Raw genomic sequence first — 19,923 nt, 5'->3', positions numbered from 1 at the left:
AAATACATGTCATATGCTGTACTCCCTGTACTAGCACATTTTCCCCCCAAGCTGCATGGCGATATTTTGAAACTATTGAAAATACAGCACTCTCACTGAACTGCTTACATTATGCCCAAAGAGGACTGATGAATAATACTGCTGTACCCATACAGTTCAAAATGATTTACAGAGTGAGAAAATATTACATAAAAGCTCACTGGGGACTCAGAGCTTCACTCTGCTCCAGTTCCCTAGCTGTCAGGAAACGGTGTTTCTCTGGTATAGTTAACATTTGTGTACGCATCTTTGACATCTGAGTAATGTATCTACATGGATATACATTGTTTATCTTACAAAACTATTTAGCAGAATTTAATACAGTAGTTGGAATTTTAACTCTGTAGTTTTTTGAAAGGAATGCAATATACATTAAAAAAGCCACTTATTATGTTATGTCTGATACATGGAATATTAACTATTTACTCCAGATTTATCAGTTGAGACTTTCATTCTATGTCAACACATACCCTACAACAGGACACATTAAAATACTGACAGTGTAAAGAGACCTCCTACAACCTGGAAGACTGATAAAGGCTAAAAAAAACAACTAAGCTTTCTTGAAACAACATTTCGGACAAAATAATCTTTTTGCACCTGTGGACATTTTTATGTAAGAAACTGATAAAACCATATATGCATTCAAGCATAACTTATACTTTATGGGTGTTTGGCTTTGGGGTTTTGTGTGTTTGGGGAGGGGTGGAGGAGCTTGCTTTGTTTTGTCAAAAACCAAACCCAACAAAATAATAATAAAAAAATATCAAAACAACAACAACAACAACAATCTCACAAACCAACTGTCTGCAAATTAATGCAGCCCCCCGTTTGCATTCAAATTCCATTGGAAGCAGAGGCTATTTTTTTTCCCAAGATAAAGTGGAAACAAGGTAAATTGAATTTGCTTGCGCTTGCCACTTTATTCCACTCACAAGTATGTAATTGGACAGAAGTTTGATCAGTACATCAAGACATAGTCAGATTCATTCTGGTGTGACAGAACGAGTGAAACTAACAGAGCTCTACTGATACCGGGACCTGAAATTCAGCCACAGGGAAGTTCTGTTGCCATAGAAGACACTGCAATTGGAAGAAAAGTTTTTTCCCTGTTTACATGTAACTATTTCCAAGCTAAATAAATAAAGCGGGATAAATCTTTCCTGGACATACACAAGTGTGCTTATTTTCTCCTTCTCATCTTTACCAGTCTTCCACAACTGGTCCAGGTCTCAAGTTTTCTTAAAGAAAATTACTCTAGGGAGAACACCACTCTCAACAGCAGTTCCTCCCTTGAAGTTAATGATGTGGTCTTGACCGCTCTTGTCACTGCTACATGAAGAACTGTGAGGAAATGGATCCCAAGACAGGACCAGTCAGAAGAAACAGTGAAGTCCCACGTGACAGAGAAGGGCAGGCATTTTGAAGCACAGTTTCCACAATATGCATGACCTTGAACTTTAAGGTGAATTTCCACTTAACCCAAGTCATTGAGTGCCTCATTTCCCTATATTCTTCCAGGGGAACAGTCTCTCAATTTGAGCTATGAGACCTGCTTAATAAATTAATCACCACTATAGAGTATTAAAAGCTTGAAAATTTTCAGTTAAAACTATTAAGTACAAAAAACATACTGCAGGTCTTTATCAGTTCACTATGCACGGGAAAAAGCTAGAGAAACGTTGCTGCAGGCAAGAACATATGCTTATTTACCTGGAATAGGTTTTTGTTATTATCTTGACCCCTCTTCCCCCTCCAAAGCAACCCAAGCTTCAGAAGATTATCTTGAAAAACTACTGAAAAAAAATCATCATTCTTTATGTGGTCAATAAAGTCACTGCAGAGAACAAACACACAAATGAAAGTGGAACTCCTACAGAATGTGCCTTTCAACTGAAAGCAAGCTCAGAAAAATAACACTGTTCGGGGATGGAAAATTGACTTTTTAAGGTCTTTACAGAAGGGGAAGTATAGAAAAAAAAAAAAAGCATGATGTCGATAATGTTTTATCTGTGAATATTTTCAACATTTCTTGTACTGACTCCAAAATACGTTGTTCTTAGGACTTGCATGCCAGAAAGAGTGCTACAAAGAGCAGCACAATACAGCAAAACCGCTCCTGAGGTGAAGACCAGACTATTGGCCAACTAAGTCTGGAGGTACATTATCAAAAAATGGTAGCCAGATATTAATTCAAGTGATCTCTGTCCGTTTTATTTTGATATTTGATAGATATACCATCTATCAACCCTTCCACTATGCAGCACAGGTACTCCCCAGTCAAGATGAGATCCAGTCACATGGAGACATTGTAATGGATTTCCATAGTTAACAAACACAGACACAGATCTGTTTCATCACCCATCAAACCTTTTCTAAATGAGCCAGCTACAGCAAATCTTGATGAAAGGTAAAATATAGCATGTGTGGTGGTGCTGGGAAGGTCTTTCACAACACATTTTTTCCCACCCTCAACAAAATTCAGTACCTGCCTATCATAACACCAGTATAACAATAAAAAGAAAAAAAAAAAAACTTCCACAAATCTTTCACTTTGGCAACACATCAACTGTTTTCATGTCTCACAGTTTTAAGAAGCGTTGTGGGGTGCATAGGTTACAGTTCCACCAGAACTGCCAGCTCTGGGAAGAAATTTAAAAGCTCTGGGCAAATCGATCCAACACAGAAAGGCAGAACTGGCAGCATTTTCCAAACTGTTTGTGTGCCAAAAGGACAACGTCAGCCAGTGAGTCAGCTGTATGCCTCTGTGTTCCCTGGCATGCTAGAAAAAACCCCATTATCAGTGCTACTACTTGGGGACCAATAATGATATTACTGATACTGCCTTCATGCTCAAAGTCACAGCAGTAGTATCTGAAGCCTTATATTAGCTTCCTCGTGTTTTCTTACTTCACCCACTGCTGTGTAAGGCAGAGACAAAGAAAGTTGCGACACAGATTATATATTCATCACAGCTAGTACAGCCTAATACAATAATGTCAGTGCCACAGTGTCACTTGTCACTTTCAGAGCATGAAATGAAATGATGCCATCTGCGAGAGAAAATAAAATGGGGAAGTGAGTCATAGCATACTCTGATAAAATGGCACAGCCACTCTGGAGCTGGAAAGAAAATGATGGAGGAAAGGCAATCAGAAAGCCACAACACTAGTGATTACCTCTTAACTCATACAAAGACATAGTTTGTTTTAGTCCATAGAAGCATCACTTGATAAACCTGCTATGCACACCTGCAATTTTATGGTAGTTTTATTATACCTGCTAAACACACCTGCATTTTTATGACTGTGTTTGCCTGAAGGCCCTGTACTAGCAGGGCCAAGAATATATCTGGAAAATTAGAGCATCATTAAGCGAATTCAAATTCATATGAACGATCAATAGATCACTAAATAGAATTTAATTAATTCAAAAATATACTATTTTGTAGTTGAAGAAACAAATCAAGTATTTGCAACTTGCAAGCTTTCAGTATCTGAATTTCCTTTTAGGAAGTTCTCCGTCAGAAGTGAAAAATGTCCCTACTCAAGATATCCATATAAAAAAGAAAAAAAAAAGTTGAATTCTATTTATCATTCTGTTTTTTTAACAGTTTTGTTTTATACAATTCTATGCATACTAGGAGTAATATAAGCTTAAAAATCCAGGTATACATTAGCTTTTCAATGAGTGAAAGAAGTATATTTTTCCATGAATGTAATTTTTTTTTTTTTTTTTTAATTATACAAGCAAACAACATCTGGTATAAAACATGTTTCATTACTATGGAGGAAAGTGGGTATTTTCTGTATTAACCCACCTAAAACCATGCTGCCAAATAGGCTTCAGCTTGACCACATATGCTGAACTGACAAGGTGCTAATCCCATCTCTCTTTATAACCAACAGAAGGCTGCACCTTTGACCTTCAACTACCAGGCACTCAGGATCTATGAAGCCAATTTTTCATTGTATTTCACTGCTGTACACATCATTAAAGATGCCTGATCCACATACTTCTAACAGATGTTTTATATATAAAAAACATATAGCTTTTAAGGATACTATTGGTATAGTTACATGGAATCCATTGGTCAGCTGTCTTTTGTCATCGGTAACAGTAATTTGTATCATACTGCATCAGGCTGCTAAAGGAGACGCCACTGATCTATTCTGTAACAGATGGTTATTTCTAAAGGTGAGGGTTTAAAGTCCTGCATCATTCATCACCAACAAACTGTAAAAAAGAATTCACAAACCACAGCATGTTTTAGTAAAATCTTACCAGCTACCAACAACTCAATAGAAAAGTTTGCATGAATGCTACTCAATTATATTACACATATACATTCATGTCAGGTGGTCAGATACTGTAAAATCAATTACTGCTTCTTGCCCAGATATTTGACGAGTTGCTCAATACCATGAACGCAGATCAGATTTCTAAGCCCTTGCTTGATGTTGTAAAGATATTTCTTTTCTCCTTTATGTCATACGGCATTATTGATTTAGCTTACTAGTTTCTTACAGAAGCACTGAAAAAGTGCTTCCATTCACCTATGCCAGATTAAGCTACAGGTCTGCAATTATAGATCTCTAAAAGATACAAATCAAAGTTTCTACCATGACAATGAAGAGATGACTGAAAAGATGAATAAGCTTTTTTTTTGCTTTAACAAGATTTAACGGTATACACTTTTATGTCTGATTATAAGAAGCTTAATAGAATAACTATTTTTCTTTTTTCATTCTTACATCTAATCTCAAATAATTAAACTACAGATTCTACATGTCTGAATAAAACCATTAAAGTAACCTAAAGATGTGGTCACCTATGGTAAAGTCACTACCATGAATTTGATTGCTAGTCCTCAGCTAAGCCTTATACCAGTGCCAAGTATGTTCCATGTGCAAAAACAGAGAGTGCTGGCTGAAATCACCCTGCAATGGAGAGCAGGTAACCTCAGCTAGTGAGCAGCAACTTGTTAAAGATCAGGTGACTTCTGACTGATGTCAAACCCTTTCCCACTTCCATGGAAGCCAAATACTGATAATTCTACCCGGTAATAGTGAACTTCAGCAACTTCAGTCTTTGACTTTGCCAAAACCTACAAGTTCAACCAAGTAAGTTAGCTAGCTGGCAGGGAGAAAGACCCTTACTCAACAGCACACTCTCCGAGACACCAAAAATGCTATTCAGACTCTCATGTTTCACTGGGGTTTCTCAGATGGTAGTCCCTCAGCAAAATGTGACTTTTATATGTCTACAGAGAAGGTAGCTGTCCACTAGTACTGAGCATTCAGGACCACCAAGCCTGCTATCCCTCCATAGGACAAATCTGTTTTCTAGTCACTGCTCCTGCCTTCCTGCTCCCCTCTGCCCAAGTCTGAGTTTATAATTTTCCAAGCAGATGGCTGCTGCTTGTAAATAGATAAATTATAGCCAGCGGAAAGCATGAAGCTTGGGATCACTGCCATGGTGAAAAATTTCATCCTCAGGAAACAATATTATATATAACTTAACACTGCATCTAAAAAAATAAAACCTAAATTTTCAGAGCCCAGTATGCTTTACAAAGAAAGCTAACAGTTTCTTTTCTCATGCCTGAAGCTTTGCAATCACTAGGTTTCTGAACTGTATTTTTTTCATTAGTCTTATGCTTCCAAATATAATCTATTATTTGGCAGCAAAGGCAGCAAAACATTTGTTCCCTCTCAGTACAGCTGCAACCAATTGGATTTAAAAAAAAATGGTATTGGAGATCCAACAGTCCTCTGTCATGTTGATTTTTCCATGGTAACAGGGTTGTACTTTTTTACTTTGGGGGATAGATTGGGGGGAGGTGGGAACAGAATGAAGAAATGCATTTCCAGTGTTCTCTGCTTTTCCAGTTCTTACCCTTCCACACACTGATAGAAAGGATTAACCTCAACTCCAGAACTGCATACGATGAAACTTTTTAAAATGTACATTTGTATAAAATAAGCTTTTGTCTTTTTCATGCTCAGTCACGCAAACATAAAGAAACCCCAAACTATGTGATTATATCTAAACATGAGGAGGACACTGGAGAGTTTACTGTGATCTTTTACCTAGACTCTGAAAGGAAACCAAGTAATAGTGCTTCCCTTTCAGATCTATGACAATACACTGAAGATGATACTGCACGTAGGTTACAGCAGTATTTACTTGAGAAAAACTCATCAAAATGAACAAAAACTTGCTGTAAATTACTTGAGGGCTAATATTAGTGCTAGGCTAGAAAGCTGGCCGTGCAAAAACCGTAGACACCTAATTATATGGTCAAATTGACTTCATTTCAAACAGAAGGTTGTATTTTTTGTACTATATACAAAATATCAAAACCAGCACAGTACATAGATGAATACAGAAATATGGCATAGTACATGCATAACAGTATACACAAGTTCTGGCAGAAAACACACACAAGAAAGGAACAAATACCAGCTGAAAAGATCTGTCTGTCTCAGATATTGCTAGTGCCAGATGAGCATCAGGCTTAGACTACACTTGTACCTCAGACCAACAGTTGCCCTATCACAGTGCCACCAGCCTCAGCAGCCGGAGAGCTGGTCAAGGATGCTCCACGTGTCAATCTTACTCCACCAGGCACTGAGGGTTCACCAGGTCAGGCTGATCCTTTAACAGTTAAAGAAAACCACAGAACAAGCCAGTCATTTCATGCCTACAGGTTTAAAACTATAGCTCCTGAACACACTGGGATACCTGCAATGGAAAATTCATGTTTTGTTTCTAATTGAGATTTTTATAGCAGGTATTATCGAGTGAAAAATAAAAATAAAATAGAAACCCCAAAGTGGTGGGTAACAGATGAGCTGACAAGCTCCAGATAGGCACTTGTTGGGGGGGAGAGTGGAGGGAATTCTTTCATTTCTGAATTGCAATTTACACCTGCAAAACATTCAAGAAAAAAAAAAAAACAACTCAAAACCCGCAATTTTGGAGAGAATCAAACACAAGGCCATTCACTTGATCTAACTGTTTCAGAGCAATAGAACTCATTTGTCAAATATAAAAGCTGACTTCTGGTTTAGTGCCAGACTAGGAAGGGGGAAAAAAAACACCCAAAACCACACCAAACACACCCACAAAACCACAAGAAGCCTGAGTGGCAGTGCAATTGCTGTTGTTTGGTAACACTTCAGATAAGGACCAAAAGGGTTAGAAGAGCTTATTTCACAAGTGTGGTACAAATCAGGAATGCTGTGATAGATTTTTGGCCTCTCAGAAAAGTATTGATTTGACAAGCTGAAATTTCTCACCAGGTTTCTGTGAATTTTGTGAAGTTTACTAGACTGGTTGAGAGACCAAACCAGAGACCAGTCTATTAGACCGAGTTAAATGATTTATTAAGAGGTGGGAGAGAACCTATAATGCCTACACGAAGCTGTATTCTGCTGCTTAAAATCCATCCCTGTATCTGACATTGATTCTTCTGTTTGACTTGATCAATATTTAAGATAGTCAGCTTTGACAGACATTTCATAATGTAGTTTCTGGCAATTGTTCTTTTTATCTATAATAAATTTTCCTACATATTATAGTTTAATTAGCTATCCAGAAGATTCCTACCAGCTGAAAAACACTAAGGCAAGCAGGATTTCACAATATGATTATTTATCAGCCAGTGCAATAAAGAATTAAAAAGACATATAGATGATGTAAGTATAATCATTTTGAAGATTTAAGGACAAAAGGAAGTTAAAATACATAATTAGAACAATACAAAAGAACAGACACTGATCAGAGACAATATTCTCAGGGCATTGGTGAGTAATTAATCAAAACAGGCACATAAAAGAAACTCAAGCCATAACTGTCAGAGCAGTCCTTCTCTAAGTTCATAAACAGCTCTGTTCTGCAAAGCATCTCTGCAAAAAAGGTCTTTGGAATAAGGAGAGATATTCCCCTGGGTTTTCCACCTCATTTGCTGTCTTGCAAAACCAAAGTAAGTTTTGCTGCCTCCAATCTCCTGTTAGCACTGCAAGTCAACGGAGACTTCTCTCAACCAGTTAGGCCAGGACAAACATACTAAAAGCATCAGGTTTGCATTAATGCAATTAAACCTTATCTTTCAGAGCTTGAGGACATTGTGTATCGGTCATTCCCTGAGTGACTTTTTGGGGAAGGCAATTGAAGGAGTACTTAAGGGGAAAAGGAGAAGGGGAAAGAAAAAAAAATTAACTCTGCACACTAATATAGTGGTGTTTTTAGTCACTGCACCGTGTACGTGGAAGCCTATAACAACATTTTTAAAGTCACTTTGTGGAGCACAAGCTGATAGTAAACAGTGTCAGTTTTCATCTTTACTAGAGCAAGGGTGATTCACAGCAGATGCCTCATAACTGAGTCTTGGCAAAACACTGCTGGATCCGTATGTGTCCCATTAGTGTTTTAAAGGTTTTAAAGTATAAAATACCACAAGGTAGAATTATGCAGGTTGACAGCATATGATCAATACTGTTATGATATGTACTCCCTTTAATTATCTCAGCTGTAACTACTAACTCCAATGTGCACAACAGATTTCTCTGCATGTTAAGTATGTTTCTGTACATTGTTTATTCTGTTAAAGAACAATCTGATCATCACATTACAGCCAAAAACTTCAATATCATGGAGTTTAAAAAAAAAAAATACAAAACCCGAAGAAAATCTTAGAGAGCCACCAAAGCACATGCCTACACTACTATGAAGTAAAAGCTAAGGTATAAAAGAATGTTTGTTTGCAGAAGACATAGCATTTCATTCATAGGCATCACTGACAAGCTGTTTTTCAGCTCTAAGGAACTGCTATCTGTAGTTTTGAACCCTATATGAAACAATACACACAATGCCACTCAACTCCTTTGAGCAGATATCTACAGATATTAAAACACTGACTTAGAAGGATGACTGTCTTTTAATGCACCATGATGTGAAATATTTCATCATTTATTGGAAACTATTAAAATTGTGAGTTCTTTTGAAGGAAGTGTTGAAGAACAATACTTGGAAGATACCTATTTTTTCAAAATATCAAGAAACACACACTTTTTTTAAATAACTTGTTCCCTATCTTAAAAAAACCCTTTCTTATAAGTTTATATTTGCTTGGTTTTAAAAATAGACTTCAGCAAAGTTTTGCTATATGATCATGAATATTTCAGAATACCCTTTGGAAACAGAGGCTATTCTGGAAAAAAAAAAATCTGAGACAAAACCTAGAGCTGACAAAACAAAAGAAGGAAAAGAAAAAAATAGGTAACGCAAAAAAGGGGGAAGTCAGTTTCAAGCACTTTTTGAAGTTGACTGAATTATTTGGTTGTGGCTATGAGACAAAAATGTAGAGATTCAATAGTAACATGGGACATAATTATGTTTTTCAGCCAGAAATCACAACCTTAAGAGTTATGAATCAATATAAATGGCAAAATTATTGACATTTCTATTTTCCTTTTATTGCTAGAGAAACACTCTAATTAAGCATAGCTTGACATAGTGGTAAATAAATGCCTTCTTGGTTATATATTACATCCAATCTGAAAAGAGCTCACTTCGTATGGTAGTAACTTTTAGTTTTGATACACCAGCGAATTATAGAGCATAATTCTTTCTTCATAGTTGCATCATAGCAGCATATATAGATACAAGTGCTAAAAACTGATTTTGCTGAAACTAATGTCCCCTACTCTTTTCTTGAAATTTTGTAATTCAGTACATTAGCATATATAGCCAAAGAGTAATGGATATAGTTCACTTGATTTCTTTCCCTGCTCTTTTGCTTGGGGTCTCATGGACAAGATACACAGGTCACACAGACCTTATTCTTTGCTTGGATTAATTTCATGTTAAAAGAGTTTTACATGACTAACACACGCTTAACAGGTACTTTGATTAGTACCATGGATTTCACTGCCTTACCGAATGTAACTGTTTTCTAGTGTCTCATGAAATTTTCTTTTCACACCATTTCTTTTCACAATTTGAAGACTTGGAGAGCTTTCTTCACCTTCAGCAATACAGCAATCTGACAGAACAACAGTACTGGGAATGGAGGACCTTCCCACCTCCAGGAAGAGACCAGCTGTGTACTGCTCATTACCCCTGCAGTTTAGTCGCCTTGTTTCAATGGGGTTTTGGAACCACATTGTAGGTGAAAACTACAAAATTTAGACCACAGTTAATTTTGTGTAACGTTGCATTCCTACCCTGTAATTACACTGCATCATTATACATAATGATATTGCTACTAATGTACTATCATCATGTGTTGTACAGAGATGAGCAAAATCTAGCTTTGCAACAAGGCCTGCAACCTTTAGAATCTGATTAAACTGGCATTACTTACTTGACTGTTCATCACCCTCTGTAGAATCTTATTGCTTTATTAAAATTAACTTATTCTACTGTTTGACAACTTCATACAGTCACAAATATCCAGTTATAACCTTTTCCTTTGTCTCTTTTTTTCAATTACAATTTCTTGATAGCTCTGTATCATGACATATTTCTCAATCATTGTCTAATTTGCACAATTCAAATCGCTCACTGATCTTTTACATTGCTCCATGCCAGGAACACACTTTAATTCTCAATAATCATGCTGTGTTTATATTCCGAGTGGTGGAACTCAAATGTACAGAGTTTTTGAAACTAATTGTCAGTTTCCTGATTATTTTCCTTCCTTTGTTTGCACTCCCCATCCTTCACCAACCCCACCCCCAGCAGCGCATATATTCCTATGACCCCATCTCCCAGTACACTACTGGGTACCTAATGAAGTGGCGGTGCTTATCCACTTTTCCTCCCCCTAACATATTGTCAACAAGATCCTAAGTGTTACTGAAGAAGTAAGCAAACACATTTCATTATTCCAGGCCCTCAAAAATAAATGTAATCCACCACATGCAGTTTCTACAGAAAACCCACATGGCCCCAGTAACAGCCTACTGCATCCTCATTTTCACTTGGGCTTAACTAGTATAGAAGCTCCTTAAGGCTATCACTACTTGCTTGTTTGCAATCTCAGCTGTGGCTCTTACCTTGAGTAAAAATCTCTTGTTTATTTACACTTTTATTTTATATCCTCTATATTAACTTAATAGAAGCAAATAAAAAGTAGCAGTTTCTACCTTCTGTACAAATTTGCATGCCATAATGTATTAGATGTTTTGAAATATGCTGTATTTTTATACTGAAAAAGTAGCAACTTATTCTCAGGTATCACACTGTAATTTCTATACTACAGTACCATATCCACAAGACTGATACTTCTCACTTATAAACAGGGAAACAAGATTATCTACTGCAAGAATCTTTATGCAGACAAACTAGTAATTAGAATTGAAGGTCCAGCAAATCTCTCAGTGGAACTCTACCGACAAAAACTGTGCATGTTCTCTTACCTTGTATTGGTGGCCCATCGCAACAGTAATCAGTACCTCCTTCAGAAGTAGCCAAAGTTTAGAATTATTCTGAAGACAACCTGAATAATTCATTTCATGGTATATATATGTAAGAGACGTCACCATAGCTTTGCAGTGAAATCCAGTTCTACTATTTGAAATATCAAAGCAATGCATGTCATGAGCAATCTAACCATAAGCAGGGTGAGGGGAGAACGACCACCTGACAGTTATAGTTGAGCCATGCTATTATAAAATACAAAACTAATTCAATTATACGGTGTTCCTGGAGTAATAAGCAATGTTAGTAAAGTCTGATCAAGCTATAGTTATATTTTGCAGTCGTTAATAAGTCTTGTTAGCATGACTACACAAAAGGAAAACTTTCTGTTCTCGAGAGATTACCATTTCAGGCTCCATTTTCAATACAATTAATACAGGATTGTTTACATGACAGACAGAATGGACTGGGCCATCCACAGATTGATTTTTGTGGAATCTGTTTGATTGGTTTGGTTTGTTTGATTTTTTTATATATATAGTATGACTAGCTAAGGAGTAAATATATACTCCTTTTTAGTAAATAGATACTAACTTTATACCTACATACGTCAACCATAACCACGGTAAGTAATAAACTTGATGCTTACACAACAACTAGTCCTAAACCCTTTATTTCTACAGATTACCCTACCTTAAAGTTTTCTCCAGTATAAATTCCTGAATGGGTATTAGAATATGAAATACAGCCACACCACCAGAGACTATCTCCTGACTCTGCTCTTCCTGCAAAGCCCCAACTACTCCAGAAACTTTCACACTGTGCCAAGAACAGTATCTAATTCTTATAAGATAAGAATTATATCTTATAAATTCTTATATAAAGAATTATATATAGAAATAGATATATATTATATAAAGAAATCTTATAAGAATTATATCTTATAAAACAAGTTGTTTAAAAATTAGAAAAAAGGATGTTCCAAGTAAGACCTTCTGTACTTGTATTTTACGATTTGCACACCTGTAGCGCACTTAACAAGAAACGTTATTTTAGAAACACAATTTGGCTATATAAGGGCCCATTCAGAGGACAATTACAATTCTGTCAAAACTCTCCAAGGACCAGCTTAACCTCTGTATTTTTCTTGATTGTTGCGTGGAAGTTCATCTAAGTGTTATTGAACTTGAGCTAAAATAGCAGCAGTTTACATAATTTACCTTATTTCAGTCGGAAACAAAATGATCAGTATTGCATCTCTTTCGATAAGGCAGCAACTTAAGCTACTCATCGCTGCAAGCGATCACAGGAATATATTCAAGCTCGTGATCAGTCTTCATTGTATAACAAGCTCCTCAGAGATTGTTATTACTCACAGATAATAATTCCCAATGTTAAAAAATCTGTGCTCGAAATAGTACCTCCCAAAGAAAAATTTCAATGCAAAGACAGTAAGAGTTGAGATGAAAATCTGTAAATTGGGAAAGAGGGAAGAAAAATTGAGAGCTTGCCCAAAATCATCTGACATTTAAGGAAAATCAGCAAAACAATCAGAAGTGTCTTCCAAATTATATTGCAGATAACACTACAGCAGAGAGAAAATACCTCGTTTGTACTATAGAAAATGGGTATATTTACCATTTTATGTTAAGTCAGCTGTGGAAGTGCTGGTTTAGGCTCACTCGAGGTATTCATGCGCTCCAGATGTTGGCCCTAGCAAGTGAGAAATTAATTATATGGCTTAAATTTAGGAAAAGTTGAACAGGATATATCGGACATTTCCACAAGAAAAATCAGTATATTCGATAGCAGGTTCACCACTTCCTAGCAATGGGAACAACTTCAGACGTGTAATCTTAGCTCTGCTGTGTTCTTATCAGTATGCTTTAAGGTGTGAAATCTCATTAGCAGGGAATAACTACATGCTTCCCAGGGAGAAAGAGGCACATTTAGTATTTGCTACAGAGGACTAAGAAGAATACAAAGAACATTCCATTGCTGATAATTCTTAACTTGCTAACTGAAGAAAACAGGCACAGAAAAGGTTGATGGAGCAGTCACCCCTGGACACGTTACTTTATTAGAGAGTGGCATCTTAGCTCTCAGTTTCCAAGGCAGGTTAAGACCAAAGACCTGAGATGAGCCACACTGATCATAAGGAGTAAAGTAAATAGAAGCATAAAAAGAGAATGTGTTTATACATATGTTTTGTTCTTTCAAATCCAAGAATATTATCTAGATATGTAACAAGGACATAAACCAAAGGAGAACATGTTCTCAACACAAGGTTAAAATCTCTGCTATTAAAATAGCATTCAAGTGCATCTACAGCCAACTGACTTTCACAGAGCTCCACATGTTCCATTAAGAAACATTCTTCCAAAACAAAAAGCAAGTGACCACATACCAAGCTAAATATGCTAACAAAACAGCTAGTAAGCACATTGACTTGATTCACTAGGATCAACTTCTAAAATGTGATCACGTGTACATGATTACACTGCAGGGCTGTATTAAATAGTGCTGGGTTAAGCAAGATACCTTCAGGAAGACATACTGCCCATAACAATTTTATCAAAACAAATACACCTAGAACAAGCGATGCTTTTCCCTGAACTAATATGACAGCAGGTTCATCATTTAAAAAAATCAAATGGCCGACATCCAGTGTTGTTATCCATGCTTTTGTCAGAGATTCAGACTACTCAGGCATTTACCATTCATATGTTTAACCACGGAAAGAGGTGTCTAACATACCAGAGATATCAGTGTGTTTACTAGATTGATGCACCACATTACCACTTAGTTCACAGGAGTAAGAAGTGTACCTCCTCATCGTTCCCACTAGTGGACTCACGTTGGTTCACATCTTGAAATGATTTAAATATGTTAAGCTTTATTCCTTCTGGATTAAATTAAACCAGAAGGTATGCTCAATTGACACACCTGATGTATCCTAGTCACTATAAGTTTTTTGAACCTACAGGACCAAACTACAACTAGTTTCAAGTAAGCATTCCTTTCCCACCCTAAGCGCAGAGATATCATCTTTACTGTCTTACTGCACAGAGCTATGCCTACTTCACCACAATAGTTGCTAATGGTCACATAGTCAGAGTTTGATTGTCTTCTGGAACATCTCCAGAATTGAATTTACTTGTTGAGAATCTTGGCACAATTTCTGCAAAAAGCAAGCCTGCTTCAGCTGAACACTAAGCACAAAATTCAGCCATCTGGATGGACTGCAGCAGTATATCGACAATTGACGCTAATATAGTTAAAAGTAACTAAAATGCTTGTGATTAATCTGCTTCATTCACTAATCTTGTGTTGCTAAGTTATTATTGTACTGTTCCACACTTACTGCATAAAAATAGTATCTGCGTGAAGGGTCATCCAAAGAAGAGGAACTATTTTGCACCTTTGTATTAATATACACTTCCTTTACGACTACACATTTTCACATTTAACTGTCTGACACCACCATGAAAGCTTGGTTCTTTGAATTACAAACACACCTTCAGCATTTCTGAAATCAGTAGCCACACCTCCTTTTCTCAGTGCTTTCAGGAAATTATTACTCACTTAAATTTGGTCAAATAAGCAGAATATGTTTAACTATTGTGGCCAAAAAAATTAAACATTGAAATTTTGACCCAATTTAAAATTAATACTGACTAAGACTGAGGAGCTAGCCGTAAGCCTCAAGTGGCTTACTTGTCATACTGAAGTATAAATCCTGATAATTCAGTTATAAACTGACCCTTTCACCAAAATACCCCAGTATTTCAGCAGCTCTTTCATTTCCACAAGAACAAATACAGAGTCTTGAAAAGGCTCTTCAACATACTTTCAGTTTGGAAGCATTTTTAACAGTTCAGAAAAATGAACTTCAGTTACACAGATCTTGATATATTTCTGGGCTTTTTTTGTATTGTTACTTCCATAACAAAGCAGGGCTTCTTCTTGTTACTTGAAAAAAATTTAGTTATCTCTTATCAGTAATGCAGGATTGTTCATTCTTTTGAATACAGCACATTTATTATGAATTTGATCAAATGCAGAGATTCATCATGAGGATTCTTATTATGTTTACAATTACTGAAATAGTTCAGCTTATAGCTAGTGCTTGCCGTTAAAAGGCTGATATTTCAATTTAACAGATCTACCGGTTCTAAACTTTGTAACCCAAATATTAGAAAACAATTTTACCTCTCAAATTTTTGTGCTTCCTGGCTTTGCGTAGGAATTCATAGCTTGAAAGCAAGTGCAGTAGTTGAATCATAGACTGTGTATTCAGTATGCACTTGTAAAAAGTGAAAACAAAATAAATGGGATGATAACACTGTGGGGTTTTTTTTCAGTAGGAATAAGACACTTTTTTTACCCTAACCTCATGAATTACCTTGATAATTATTTTGATCATTGGCAAAAAGATGTTCCAGTTAACTCTAATCACACATGAAGATTTCACTGTCAGCCATGGTAAAGATAGCTTTACAAAATTATTTCAACAACGTTTCTTTTGCATCAGAACTTAGTGTGAAACTAGACCATAACTGGCATTGTGAGCACAATAACCTACAAACGCTATTATTATCCATGTCTATGTAAATCTTGAACTCTTGTGTCCCTGTTTCCCCACTACTCCTACATGACAACATTATTTTCTCTCCTGTGGTTGGTTCTTGTCCTCTCAACCTGTTCTCCTTGCTCAACTGCCTATAGGAAAGAAAAGACAATTGCAAAGTATCACTCTATTTGCCAGCCCAAAGATGAACAACATTTTCTTGAAAATCTCAAATAATATACACATGATCATATACTGTTTATATATACATATATATGTATTTATTTGTAACTTGATTGTTACAAAGGTCTATGCCTATGGCACTCTCAGACAGTAATCTAAACACCAACTGCCCCTGCCCCAAACCCAACCAGACATCATTAGAGAGAACTAAAAGCATGTCCTACTTCAAAAATATTTTATGCTACAACTGGCACCCATCTATCCTGCCTCACTCCTTCAGACTGCTAGAAACACTTTTGTCACTGGTAGTGATGCTTTTATATTCCTTGAGAGCAGTTCTTGAGCAATTCTTGTCATTTAGATGACAACTTAAAAGCCCCATTATGTTAGTAGACGCAAATGCTTGAAGTTCTCATTTATTCCATGTTCTCAGAATAAAACTTCTACAGGGTAAGGGAAAAAACCCCTCCCACCACCACCAACAAAAAAATTGTCATCTGAGTGCATATTAATAACTGTTTATATATAATTTGGATTCTTCTCGACATCTCAGTAAATAACAGCAAGCACCGAAAAATATCTACAAACAAATTACAAAAACTATGAGCTTTTATGAAGAGGGAAGAAGTGGCAATATGTTAGTAGGGCTAACATGTTTTAGAGATCCCAACAGTAAACTTCTGGGAATGAAGCAGAAAAAAAAAAAAAGGGAAAAAAACCAGGACTGCTTCCAGTTGCAAACATAATCTCTCTACACTGATGCAAATGCCTATGCATCTCAACAGTTCAATGCTTTATTACTCTAGCCCTTCATATTTTTTTAAAAATGTTTCCTCAAACATAGAATTCATACTGAGCCATCTTCCTATAATGTGTAACATTACCTATCTGATTATAATTTACAATTTTTTAACTGTCTAGCTTTATAACTCCACAGCTTAAATGCAAATATAAGCAAATGGCTTCAATTTTATGCAGCTTTTGAAAGCAACATCTAATCTCAGTCAACACAGAATTTCCGTATTGCAATTTTATTTCATCTTCCTCTATATGCAGCATTGCTTAGTATTTTTTAAGGTAGTTTAGTATCTTGCCTCTGTTGAGTTCTATTTTGTGATTTTGGAAGAATTACAATAAAAGTCAATAAACATGTAGGCTTTAGAAATCTTTTAAGCTTTGTCTTTCTGAATGACTGTATTTTTGCATTGATCTTTTTTAAACAGACACGCGTTCAAGAGAGGTGACATAAGTACTTTCATTAAAGCATATCTTTTTTCTGTCTGTTACTTAATGCTTCAAAACCATTTCATATACTTAAACTCTTTCAGTGTACTTAATGGAAAGAAACCTCTTTTTTTTTTTTTTTATTTGCTACTTTTCACTCCATAAAATAAGTACTTTTATTACTGTGCTGCAGATCTCTCCTACACGTAAGTTAAACTCAACGAAGCCAGTAATATTTATTAATTGGACATTATTTTCATAAGACTTGTAGCACCAGTTGTTTTCTGATCTATGCTTATCAAGTTTTTGGAGATATCAGACTGCTTCCAAGCATGTTTTCTCTTACTCCATTTATGCAGCTTTATATCCTCCAAAATAGATGGGGGAAAAAAAAGCCCAGACAACAGAAGTTTGCAATTCAATCTCATATATATTTATAACGCATAAAGCATTAAAAAAACCTATCCAGATAGGTTGGCCTCTTCCACTTTTTCCCCTTAACAACATCCTCAGTAGGCTCTCACTGATGTTGCCTTTTCTTCCTTTTATTCAATTACCCCTCAGCTTGAAGGGGCTGCTTCTGTATCCTAATGTACCCCACATACTTAGCAACTTCTTTCCTTTTTGACATTCATCATTCTCATGCAAGTAACTACTGCAAATCTCCTTATCCTACATTCATAATTACACTAGATGTACCTCAAGGAGGCTCCAAGGACTTCAAATGTATTTAGTCACTTGTACAACAATTCCCAACATTCCCAACAACCACTATAGTCAGACAAGCACCAACTAACATGAAAGCACAGGGAACTACTTTGGAGCATTTATTCTGCAAAAATGCAGAGAAGACACATCTAATTACTAATTTGTAATTTCGATTGTTTTCCAAGAAAGAGAAGTCAATAACAGGAAGTATATGATACCTGCCTAAATACATAACAAGCTGCTGCACGACGGAAATATGTATTACTTTTGCATTATGGATGGCAATGGGTTAAACCGCAGCAGGGGATTTTCTGTTGAGACATCGGGAAACACTTTCCAAAGCTAACGATAATCCATTCCTACAGAACCTAGAAGTGCTGAAACTTTTACTGGATGTTTGTTTGGCACCTTTAGGAAAGGCAATATTTTGGGGATTGTTCAGTCAAATTCATGAAACATACATCCAAACCTGATTCTAGGAATATTAGCCTGAAATTCAGCCACAAATACATAATCAGTAATTGAAGTGTCTTTTTAGAGGAATAGTAAAATGTTAAGATGCAATAAAACAAATACATAATGCTGTAAGTACCTCATCTCAGTATAATAATGAAAACAAGAACATTAATTAACTTTCAGTCTAAGCACAAATGGCTGTCCAGTCATGACTCCTTCATCATTAGGAAAATAAAAGCACTGTGTCCTGAAGTAAACATCTTTTACAATTTGCAATGAATGGTTTAATTATGATATCTTGCTTGTCTTGTATACTCTCAAATCACATTAATTATAATAAACATTTCTTGTGATGGTTCTCACATTATTAAACTTGGTCCCCAGCTCCAATGTGTTATTTCCACCCACAGTGCTCAGCATCACCAATCAGGGCCAAAGACACCAATGGAACTTACCGTAAGAACTCTTAAGTATAAATGTGCTTAAAATAGAGTGAAAGCTATTTACTAAGCTTACTGCAACAGTCACTAAAAGCCATAGCTGTACGTATGAGAAATTATTTGAAAGGATTCTTTTTGGTAAATGCATATTTGAAGAGTACACCCTTTATCATTTGTTGAAAAACCTGGAAAGGGAAGTAAGACTGTGTAGCTTGTTAGCTTATTTATGGGCTACAATCAGTGATATTTTTTTTCTTTAACTGTATGAGTAATTCTTTGGCAATATGCCTTCAAAGTTAAAAGGATGAACATCAAATTATGCACAGAACAATTTAGCAAAGACTGCTCAAGCAGCACACAGGAATAAGAATCCACATTTAGAATTTTATTTGGTCTCAGGATTTTAAATTGTGGCAGATAACAATCTATTAGCTCCTGAATCTGTAGGTGCTCTGCTGCTAAGTGCTTCATTTAATGCCCCTTCCACAGACACTCCCCACGTTCAGATTTCCATTTAACAGTTTAAAGAAAATTAAGCTCTACAGGTTCTTGTCAGATGATTTTAAATTCTAGACAGAACCAGCTTCTACATCGAGCATGTAGTCATTTAGTATAAGTCCACAGAGAAAAAACAAGTCTGTGCAGTTTTCCACTGCTGCCCTCATTCTATCACTGAAACACAAATCCACTTTAGGGCTTACACCAAACTGGAATAGTGATAATTAAACAGTAGAAAACAGAAGAATGAAATCACTCCACCTTAACAAAAAAGATACAACATTGTAAGTGCTTCAGGGATACCAAATCGTAATCATGAGTATAAATGTACTGGGAAATGGTGCACATCTTCTACATAGATGTCACGAGGCTCCT

The 19,923-nt window shown here is 36.1% G+C and overlaps 1 long non-coding RNA gene across 1 annotated transcript in view; it reads right to left on the bottom strand.

The window, feature by feature from the left end:
- LOC129785580 (uncharacterized) overlaps nt 1–19,923 on the bottom strand; it is a 77,570-nt gene that overhangs the window by 21,395 nt on the left and 36,252 nt on the right. The window contains exon 2 of the long non-coding RNA XR_008749702.1: nt 13,108–13,182. This is a non-coding gene — a long non-coding RNA (uncharacterized LOC129785580). The remainder of the gene's footprint in view (nt 1–13,107; nt 13,183–19,923) is intronic.

The sequence above is a fragment of the Falco peregrinus genome, chromosome 13 (assembly GCF_023634155.1).
Source record: "Falco peregrinus isolate bFalPer1 chromosome 13, bFalPer1.pri, whole genome shotgun sequence".
NCBI classification, from domain to species: Eukaryota; Metazoa; Chordata; class Aves; order Falconiformes; family Falconidae; genus Falco; species Falco peregrinus.
This window is presented reverse-complemented; position numbering and strand designations above follow the sequence as displayed.